Source organism: Branchiostoma belcheri, unplaced genomic scaffold, assembly GCF_001625305.1.
Source record: "Branchiostoma belcheri isolate BF01 breed outbred unplaced genomic scaffold, Haploidv18h27 scaffold300, whole genome shotgun sequence".
In the NCBI taxonomy this organism is placed as follows: domain Eukaryota; kingdom Metazoa; phylum Chordata; class Leptocardii; order Amphioxiformes; family Branchiostomatidae; genus Branchiostoma; species Branchiostoma belcheri.
Window position 1 is genome coordinate 139,990 of NW_017803911.1, and position 12,082 is coordinate 152,071.

The window sequence follows — 12,082 nt, forward strand, 5'->3', positions numbered from 1 at the left end:
TTAATGAAAACACACACACATATATATATATACGATTACCATTTATATATATCGATATATAGTACATATATAGAAATCTCTTCTATCCCTATAATAGCCCGAAGGTTGTGACAACGAAGTTTGTCTAATGTATTCAACACAGGTATCGAGGTAAAAGTGTCTTCGCGTCGGACGGAAGTCATCAAAGGTCTGCTAATGGTGGTGCTAGTAGACATGCCAGCGAAAGCAAAGGTCATTGTTATGAAACAGTATAACGGGGAGTACGGATGTAATGAATGTGAAGACCCGGGAATGATGCTCACCCGTCCTCATCGCGTATGGCCGTATGCAGGCCCCATGACGCTTAGAAGCCACCTGACCATCCTTGCAAATGCGAATGCTACATTGGATACCGAAGAAGATGCGGTATGTAGTTCAATTAAGACATTCGGTTTTGTTAGCCTCCTTCGCAGACTTGTTGGGCGTCTGCGCTATTTTTTTCTGTGAGCGACACGAGAAATAATTGCCGCCGAGAGGGAAGATTTGCTACCGAGGGAGTTTTTGCCGCCGAGAGAAGGAGCGCGAAACCGTCTCTTCCCGGGAAATACTCCCTGGGCAGCAAATCGTCCCTCCGCGGCATATTACTCGCGTAGCTCACAGAAAAAAAATAGCGCAGATACCCAACAAGTCTGCAAAGGAGGCTACGGTTTTGTTGTCTATGGCTTGGTTTTGATACAATGTGTTCTAACAAATATACCACATGACCTTTTTTTTTTTACAATATAGTATTGTTGCACCAGTATTTCCAACATTTTACTTATAACCGGTTGTGTTGCATATGCGGAAGATCTAAAATGTTTTCAACATTTCACATTGTTTTGTACCGCAGGTGATGGGCATCATGGGAGCAAGCATTCTCACGATGCATAAACCCTTCGATATGGCAACGGGTCTACCGGTGGACTATATGCACGCTGTGTGCTCTGGAGCTGAAAGAACCATGGCGGATCTTTGGTTTTCACCACAGAATTCTCGCGAGATCTTCTACATCGGCCAACATGTGAGTGACAACACTTTTAGTCATATGCGCAGCGGCCTTTTGAGGAGCATATAAATGAAACATTATGATATCGTACAGGTGTCCAAATGACGATGATTGTTTTCTTAGTTAAACTGTATGTAAATGATGTCCAAGCAGATTTTTGGTGGGGTTAAGTATCAATGGGGAAATGGATACTGACCGACCAATTTGATACTGTCTTAAAAAATCTGCTTGGAGATTACATGTAAAGAACGATTTTCACCAGCCATGGCGCCAGGTTAGGAAATCAGACTATTGTGACTTCCCTCGAAAATTATGAACGGAAATTGTCACTTGTCTGCTGAGAGTGAGGAATCATGAATCGATTTGTAACTGAGACTGGGTGTTCACTAATATCAAGAGGAAGCTTGGATGTAAATCAACAATTGTTTTATTTCAGTGATTGGTGTCATAAAATTGACATCATCGACCTGGAGAAAAGTGTAGTTAAGTAGTGGTGTATCTTGTGTACAATTCAAAACAATCTTTCAACTCTATCATTGAAAATGAGGCTTATGATAGACAGGTGCATAGACTGGATTAACTATAATCAATCCCACTTTCAGAAAAAATCGATTCGTATTATTAATACGACTTGGTCCTCAATGGGAATTGATAGTATAATTTTGCATTTTGAACACGGCCTTTGTTACTTATTCGTGCCATAATAGCACTATCCTTTATATTTTCTGGATGGTACCGCGAATGAACTGAACTAAACTATCTTTTCCAGATACCAGAACTGAATGAACAAGTCACTCAGCTTAAGGTACCGGACTGCTTGTCTCATCGTCCAAGAAGTATCTTGGATAGGCATCATTGGAAAGGTGAATTTTAATCTCTTACTCGAGGTTGGAATATTTGTAAAGTGTTACAAAGCCCACCAGTGTTTATTGATAAGTTATTGGCTGGTCGGCACATGATTACGCGCATGTGTGAATTATATATTAATGATTCACTAAATGGAACATCGTACAGTTATACCTCTGTAATAAGTATATCCATCTGTTTCAGCCAGCGAGTGGCGATCATGGATGTTCTATCATTCGCTGCCTCTTGTCCGCAATGTCCTGCCAGCGACGTACGTGGCGCACTACTACCTGCTAGTCAGTTCCATCGCCACGCTTGCCAGTGATGACATCGCAGAGAGCGACTTGCCAGTAGTAGAGAAGAGACTCGATGCGTTCTGCAAGTCTTTCGAGACACTGTACGGTATGTGTTACCACTCTTTGGCTTCGGGAGGCGGCTGGAAGGAGTAGAAATTGGCAAAGGCGGCAAAATGTACTCTCTGTAGGACATTTCGGCATTTTCTACTCTTATTATGATATTTGGCGAATTTCTACTCTTTCCAGCCGCCTCCCGAAGTCTGGTACATGGTAGAGGCTATATGTATGCTACCCGCTGGGTTTTTATTATCCTTAGGTGGAATTGTACTGCTTTTAATCATAGATAAGTGTGTTCACAGCTGGAGATCACGAAGGGTTTAACGGATGGGTCTTTATTATTATATTAATACCTGGCCTCGTAGAGGCTAGCATGAAAGCCTAGTTGTGTGCGTTTTGTACTCCAAAATCTACTCTACAAGCAGATCTTTCGGCAAATTTTATACTGTCCTCCCCCCGCCAACACATCTATCTGCTAGAAGATTAAAAAAGGGTAATTCGGCTAGTTGTCACCTATTAGCGATTAGCTGTCCCAGCAATCGCGGGCGGCATAATATTAAAAAGAACTCTTCTTTCAGTGGACCAACTCTCTTGATAACTTGTTATCTGTCTCTTTGGCCAATTTGTATTCTATTTGCAGCTGTCTCCAGAATCATGGCAGAGGGTACCGTCCAGATGATGTGGATTTTTTTTATAATCCTTGTTGCTATATTTTCCTTAATGTGACAAGTCGTCTTCTTTTGTCCTATATTTGTAGTTCTGACTTAGATATTTTGTCTTTTAACTGAAGGACCGCGTCGCCAGACGATGAATATACATAAGTTGCGCCACTTGGTGATGTATGTGAAGCTGTATGGGCCACTATTCACCACGAGCCTCTTCGGATGTGAAAGCATGAATGGGCATCTGAAAAGATGGATTCACGGGACCCGCTTCATAGTGACCCAGGTAAAATACTGTACCTTAAATAATTGTGGACACTTGTTTGGCGGGAAGTCAGGCAAAGGTCCGCATGACGGATTCGCCTTAGGTGTACAATGTTTGGACAATAATTCATTAAGTTTCATATAAAACTTTAACGTCGTTACATAACCAACAAGGTTTTCAGTAAGGGTTTGTGTGTATGTTATAATGTTTAGCACTATAAAAAGAAAAAGCTTTGGATGGATTGTTAACATCAGACACTTGATAGGTGGGTAGGTATTGTTTGCTCCTGTTATGGTAACGTAAAAGACATTCCGGTTTTGATACCTTGACCTGGACATGTTGTCCTTCTTGAAGGCCATTGGGCGGGCGATGTTCAACTGATGCAATTCATGTAAAAGAGCATATCATTTGCATAATCGATGAAACTTATTTGCAATTTCTCATGCAGTTGAAAATGGCTAACATCAGATGGTAACGGTCAATAAACTTTGTTATCAACAATGTTCTTTGTAGATCACATTCACGAAAACCATGAGCTGGGCTATCCAGCGACTTGCTGCTGCAATGGAGAAGACGCAACCAACAGGCACTGTGAAGTTTGCAAGACGACTGACCGGTCTTAGCGTAAGGTAAGTTGATTAACAAATGAGGCATCGAGCGCTACACTTGCTGATAAGTTGGACAAGTCAGTTTCAGTATTTCTCCAAGGCAATTTTACCACTTTTAACCCTCCACCTATTACCCGGGGTCACATACGCAAAAGACCGTGTGTGAACAGCAGGTCTGAGACATCCGTGGCGATTAAACTTGCGTTAAACAGCTTCATGACAGGAGAGACTTTTGATGTAGGTATCATGTAGCCCATCACTTCTCAAACACGTGGTTATTTTTGTTTTGTTTTGAACCTTAAGGACAAAGACAACAAGACTGACCTCAGGACTGTACTGCATCGGAGGAGTGAAGAAACAGTTCATTTCAGACAACCACCTAGAAGCCATCCAGACGACGGTAGCGGATGTGGACAGTACCATCAAGCATCAACATTTCTACCGTGTCCAGCTCCATGGCCAAACCATCTACAGCCAGGAGTATGGCAGGGAGAAGAAGCGAAACAGTAGGACTGTTGAGTTTGAGATGCTTGATGGTACTGTCCGATTTGGGGAAGTCGTAGTATTCTGCACTATCGGTACTAGCCATGTAGCTGTTTTGAAAGAGCTGGCGCCTGTGGGCACCCCCTTGGTTGACAGTGCAAGTGTAAATAACCCAGTTGTTCTAGAAGCGCTGCTGACCCCACTGCGCGAACAGGTGATCCAGGTGATGCCCGGAAACACTTACCTGGCAGTCCCCATCACTTCTTTGAGGAGAAAATGTGTTTTCATGTCTATAGGTGACAATTCGTATGTAGGGAAATTCCCCAATGTCGTAGAGCCAGACTAAGGCATAATGTTGTATGTGTAGGGAAATGTAGGGAAAATTCTCTTATGTTCAGTGGTTACGTACAACTTTAAGGATAGTCACCAACCAGTGGCCTTTCCTCAGCTCTGGAATTCCCCACTTAAAAGCTGAGGCTTTCACGTGACGTCACAGCTGAGGCTTTCACGTGACGTCACAGGGCTTTTCAAATTTTCAATCCGATTAAAGCCGTTGGACCAACGTATTCATGTACTGTTAATCTTTATCTTTTGAGTGCTGTATTGTTAAAACTGCACGATCGGAAAATCATTTAAGTTACCCGGCGGTTTTTCTATCAAAAGTCGTCATTTCCTTTGTATTTGGTTCTGTTGTATCGTGAACTAAAATCCCTCGCGATCGAGAACTCTTTATTTGTCCCAACTTCGCCAACATAAATGAATGAATGAATGAAGACCTTTATTGTACCATGGAGGTAGAAATTTTTCTACCTCCCTGATTGTACGGAAATACCCACTGGGTTCAGTACAGATCACAGGAAAGACGTCACAGTTTGCAATGAATATATACAGTGTACAAGCTAGCGCTGATACTATGTAATATGGACATATATAGTCTAATAATGACGATAATTTAGCTTCTCCTCGCCTCTTAGTAACGATGTAGATATAAGTACAGATGTGTTTTATAATCGAAGGTTTGTCTAAAGCCATTAGAAATATGAACTAATCTGTGTTGCTAAGATGTATGAAATGATGAAACATACATTGCAATAGTTTAAAAGCTCAGCTCTCTCTTCGTTGTATAAACTACATTCTAATACAAAGTGTTCCTCACCCTCTACCCTATTTAGATTACAATGCCTACATGTTCGTTGTTCCAGGGGAGTGCGGTTATGGCGTCCGGTTTCAATGTGTAATTTGTGGCAGCTTATCCTGAGTTTTGTAGTGGCGGTCCTATGCCGTACATTGTCGAGATTTAGATACTTTTCTCTATTATACGTTGTCTTGAACAGTCTGTAGGATCTCAATTTGTTTGTAGCAGCTCCGCCTTTGTTATCATTGTGTATTTCTTTTAGGAACGTTTGGAAATGGATGTCTTTCAGACGTTGGTTGATGGAATGAATAATATGGGACGTATCTGTGTTTTTTGATCAGTGCAATGCCAGATATAACCAAAACCGCACTCCTCTAAGGACTTCCGAACTTCTGAGGCCCAACATTTGGCTCCAGTTTTGTCAATACATGCTAATGCCCGGCGCCCGCCATGTTGGTCACGGCTCCTGACGTCTAGTCTCTGAGCGCGTGTCACGGCATTTGCACCTAAGTTATACAAGTAATTAACAGCTGCACGATAATTCTGCAGTCTTTGATTAAAAGGATTTCAATGACATTGTCCCATTGTGAAAAGTGAAATGATAGGAAGCCACAGGATTATAAGGATGCCAAATGAATTGTGTGCAATTACAGGACTTAGGTGCCAAACTCCCCAATAAATTGATTTAAAAAGAGAGAAGTTGTTCAAGTGGGAAGTGTGTCTTGAACGGTTGTCTGTGTGTGCGTGCGTGGGTCACCCGCGTGTTTGATTGCTTCTCGCGGGGATTTGTAAACAACAATCATGGAATAGATCGGGCTGGTCATCTTCAATCAATGGTACATGTGTATGTTTCGTGTTGGAAATGTGAATCCTCGTTTCTAATAGAGATACTACTGTTGTTTCAAAATTCATGGATTTTGAGTCATTATTCGATATAGTTGCAAAATGACGGATCTTTATGTGTCCCTTTGATCTATTCAAGTTGACCTCATTTGGGCCCAGTCTGGGCGGAGATGAGTGACACTGCCTGCCGCGCGGACCGCAGGTCATAAATCTTGTGTGGATTTGAAAGTCAGACATTAAACTTTCTCGGGTTGAAAAACAACCTAGAAATTGTCTTCACATCGCCGTTCCAAGTACCACATTGCAAAACAAGAGAGAATGTGTGTGTACTGTGGCACGTACGCACGGAATAAAATTCAAGGAAATTCATCGTTGGGGCGGTTAGGGCGGCGGACCTAGGGGGTTTGCGCAATTTCTCTCAGCGCGCGGCCTAGAGGGCTTCCGCATGTAGCACAGCGTAGGGCGGGCGGGGCGTGTGCCGGGGACGGGCTAATCAAGCCCCGCGCGCGTTTACTGTCTCTCCGCGACGCCCAACGAGGGTGGCTCCCAGGGTAATATTCCAGAGTTCCAGCGAAAAGGCGCAGGAAAAATTAGATGATACCAACAAACAAACCGCCACCAAACAGCTTTAATTAATCGGAAACCTTGCTCAGCTACATAGTCTACCATGCTTATAACAATGTTTGCCTGCTCCGACGCAGCTTAGTCGACGCAGGCCTTAAAAAAATAGGTCTCAGTTATTAGTTTTACCAAGGAGGTTATACAGATGCTTGGTTTTACTGGTCTGCCATTTTGCAATGTTTCCGGGCTGGGTGATTGCAAGGAGGTTAAACACATGATTTTAACTCCATGGTGATCGACTGTGAATTCATTTTGCATTCATTTTCGGTTCGGCAAACTTTGGAGGGTCGTCAACAAACTAGAATCCGTGTTTTTTTGTGATATTTATTCTCGGCATTCGTGGAGCATGTCCGTTACGTAATAGCTTTTAATACAATTTCCGCCGGTCCGGCGGCCCAGCGCTCAGGGCAGTCTAATCCTAACGAAAGTCTTTAAAGGGCTTTCGTTTGTCAGACAATATTTTTGGTAAAATTATCCATAACTTTGACATAATAACTTAACAGTAGTAATTCCTACATGGTTTTGTACAATGTGTGTTGAGGATATGCTCCCCCTCCCCCCACTCACAGAGCAGACAAGGCAGCAAAGGCTGACTGAATTTATGGACTGCAGTGGCGCAAGGAGGACCGTCAGGGGGCGCTGGCTCTCGGTCCAGTCCGACAAATGCTGTAGAATTGATATTTAATTGGTTGCAGCGCCGGGCGTCCCAGCTTATGCGGGAAACGGCGCGGGCGGACGTTCCAAACGCCTTGGTGAGTGTCCGCGCGTTTGGGTTAAAAACGGGCAAACGGGCCCGGACGGAGCTGGGACGGACAAAACGCCCACCTTGCCCGTTTCGGACGCTGGGACGCGAAGGGACGGCGTCCCAAACGCTTAGGACGCTTTCATTTTTACAGAGGTAATGCAAGCGAGCGAACAAGAAACGATACCTATGGTATTGTGTACGTCTGACTTCATATGGTTTACTGCCAATTATGACAACATCCATTTGTCACTGAAAAATAGAAGTATTCAACCATAATTGTACAAATGGTTTGGATTCAGTGAACATCACATATAAAAGAATGAAATAAATCACTGCGTCAAAGTAAATGGCAAAGAATAAATCAGAGCCTTTTGTCTCCTCTTTTCATATTTATCTGCCATCCACCTTCCGGCAATTGGCAACAGCCAGTTTTGTCCATTTTGGCATGGTGACCACTTTCAGAGGGCAACAAAATTTATTATTTTTTTTCCAAATCAGTCAAAAATCAATGCGCGCGCTGATGTCAGCCATAAAAATTACTTGCTGTGGCCTTAGGGACAAGAAAATTTTATATCCACTCAGGGAGTGTCAATAGCCACATTCAATATTCAGGGGAATGATATACTAGTGTAAGGATCTAATATGCTGAACCATAGAGTTCCCCCCTATGGGAATGGTATAACCTGCCACCCCCGGTGGCGAGTAGGCAAGTCCACTAGGAACCAGTTATATCCAGTTGAGTTAGAGTTACCCACATGTTCTGAAGAATACATACAGATCTACAGTACTCCACTCGTCTCTTCTGCTCATTCCATAAACCCTGGGATTGGATCGTTACACTGGTGGCAGCGGTGTTCGGACTCTTCGCCGTCCCTAACCACCGGACTTTATTCGTCAACAACCGGTGGATCGCTGCGTTCGCCGCCTCGGGAGGCGGTACTCGCCCCCCTCCCCCTCTGGCCCATGTGCGTCTACCTTCAACTTCCCGGACCGCTCCGCTATCTTTTCTGTCAAGGTAGGCTTTAGGCTCGCACTGAACTGTTGAGAATTTGGAACTGCCCGTCACTATATGGCTACCGCTAGTGATTCTGTTGTCGTTATCGACGAGGACATTTCATTTAACTACAACCCTGTGGCTCGCACCCCCTCGAACGTAATGGCGTCGCCCACACAGACGGGTCTCCCACCGAGGTTTCCCAGTCCAGCTTCATTCCCTCCAGCTGTACCGTCGCAACCACCACCTCCCGGTACGTCTGTTACACCTACCATATACACATCTCAGACCACAGCCCGCCCTTCACTCCAGCCTGGGGCTAACACTCACCCTCCCAGGCCGGTATCGCACATCGACCGTCAACCACCACCTCCTGGTACAGCTGTTACAACTACCGTATACACATCTCAGGCCACAGCCCGCCCTTCACTCCAGCCTGGGGCTAACACTCACCCTCCCAGGCCGGCACTCCGGTATGAGTCTACCACCCACCCACCCAGGCACCCTCAGCCCCCCCAGACCACTCGGCCCACTCTACCTGGCCAGCCTCCAAGCTACCGGTACTATGCACCTACCGATCCAGCTGCAGGCTTGCCTGTCACCTGGTACCAACCACCTGCTGTGCCTAGTCCCTCGTTGGCGCAGGAAGCAGATCGGGACATTGCAGAAGTTCTCCGATGGAAACAACGCCACCAGGGCAAACCTCCATTGAGTAGCATCAGCCAGTGAGGCCGATTTCTGAAAGCCCTGTGGGACCAGTACCATTCGCTCGTAGTCAAACGCGGCGTCCTCTACCGACGGTGGAAACCCAACGCGAACTGCCAAATGATCTTCCAGCGGGTAGCCCCGAAGAGTCTAGTGCCCTCCATCATGCGAGAGCTCCATAACGGCCCGTTTGCTGGACACTTGGGTATCGCGAAGACGTTACGACGCGTATATGTCCGCTTCTATTGGCCGGGCATGACCCAGGAAATCAAGAGATGGTGTCGGGCTTGCCCTGAGTGTGCCACGCGAACAGCGCCAACACCTTCGGCCCGTGCACCCCTGAAGCCGATCCGTACCAATCAGCCATTCGAGAAGGTTGCCATGGACCTGACCGAACTGCCCAAGTCTAAGAAGGGCAATCGATACTGCCTCGTACTACAAGACTTCTTTACGAAGTACGTTAACGCCTATGCTATTCCACGCCAAGACGCGTCCACAGTAGCACAGGCCATCTTTACCCACTATGTCAGAGAACACGGTATTCCTTCCTCGCTACACTCAGACCAGGGTCGACAATTCGAGGCGGAGACTATGAGAGAGCTGTACACGACGCTCGGTATTGCTAAAAGCCGTACAACACCGTATCACCCCCAAGGGGACGGACTCGTGGAACGTTTTAATAGAACGTTAAAGTCAATGCTTTCCAAATATGTCTCGTCTACCGGCGACGACTGGGACGACCACCTGCCGCACATCCTATTGGCGTACAATACGTCCGTACACGCATCTACTGGCTACACTCCCTTCTACCTCGTACATGGGAGGGAAGCAAATCTGCCCGCCGACGTGATCTTCGACGCGAGACCACATACCCCCAGGAATTCGACCACGTCGTACGCCAGAAGCCTGAAAAGCAGCCTCCGCGCCGCCTTCGCCCGCGTGAGACAAAACACACAGCAAGCGAGCAGTCGCCAGAAAGCTGCATACGACTTCACTTCGTCCCACAAACCATACAAGGCAGGCGACAAAGTGTGGCTGAATGATCCTACGACACAACGGCGGAAACTCAGACCCCGATGGAAAGGCCCATTTGTCGTCGTGGAACGAATACTCTCCGATGGAGAACCAGGTGTCACGTACACAATCAAGAACACCCAGACTAACCGCAAACAAACTGTGCATTATAACAGGTTGAAACCCTGCTATACACGCCAGGCAGAACCTGTCGCCAGGACGCCGACGGCACAGCCAGATCGCGACTGTCCGGATGAGCAAACTTCTCAACCAGCAACGGCCACAACAGACACTACGCAACGTGCTACACGGCGTGGTCGACGAGTAACTAGACCGTCGCGACTTGCGGACTATGTCACAGAACTCTAGATAACCTACTACAGCTGTGAACTCTCCCATCAGACTGTTGCATTGACGATCTACTAGTATTTAGATTGGGACACGGAAAACCTGCTTCGCCAGGAAGTTAACTTTGACAGAGATTGAAGACAAACCGTCTAGAACTTACACAGATTTTCTTTTTAATCTGTGTATCTTCCCTGTCAAATACCGTTATACCTTTTATCTAGATCTGTCAAATGTAACGTTACACTATATAGAACTATTTTTTTAATTATGTTTATGCTCTGATATGTTTACATGATATTGGTAAACTTTAGTGTAAGTCAAACTTCAGATACATGTAAGTTACTTGTTATTGTGATGACAGCTTTAATACAAGTTAAGCTTTATTCAGTAGTTTTATTCGTACTGTTACGGATACGGACTGTTCCCCGTTGCATTTTGTTATGTTGGACTACTATTATACTTATACATTGTATATTTATATACATTGTTATATACAATTATATATACATTGTTATATCTGTAAACTTCAGGAGAAGTTTTACTTGTTGTAGGGGGGAAGAGTGTAAGGATCTAATATGCTGAACCATAGAGTTCCCCCCTATGGGAATGGTATAACCTGCCACCCCCGGTGGCGAGTAGGCAAGTCCACTAGGAACCAGTTATATCCAGTTGAGTTAGAGTTACCCACATGTTCTGAAGAATACATACAGATCTACAGTACTCCACTCGTCTCTTCTGCTCATTCCATAAACCCTGGGATTGGATCGTTACACTAGTACTCAGGAAGGTAAATTTGTCGTTGGGAAAGACACCGAGAATCCACTATAGGCTTAAAGGACTGTAAGAAAGGCGGTATTTTGGTCTGGAACAGGTCAGGACTTTTATATGCATGTTAACCAGTTATTGATAGCTAAAATCCTAAACAGACTCTCGAACTTGACTTTGTGTGGAACACGGATTATATGACATGATAAATTATACAATATAATATATTCTTAAGTATAGTTTTAGTTTCCCAAACATGGAGATTTCTGGTAGAATAGTTAGCTCACATAATGATTGTTGGAGGTATGTTCTATTTCTTTACAGAAGAGAGTCGTGCTTTCTTTCTGTAGTGTGAAATGTACTACAGGTACAGGTAATGCCTAGGAAAAAATGTTGATTTCTGTCTCAGTCCTGAAAAAATTACAGTTGGGATAAAAAGCAGTTACTCAAGCAATTGGATATGATTTTGGAAACAGTCAGACGTTTCAGCAAGTATCCACTAGCTTTCGTTGGCCTTACCTGTAGTACACAAGTTGGGATTGTCTTTTTTCTAGTCTTCAGTGATATCTACAAGTATATAGGGGTCCAACTTATACAATACAGTTTAACAAAGTAAAACTTGTATGAGGACACTTTTATTTTCAATGTCAATGTAGGAAAGCCGATTGTAC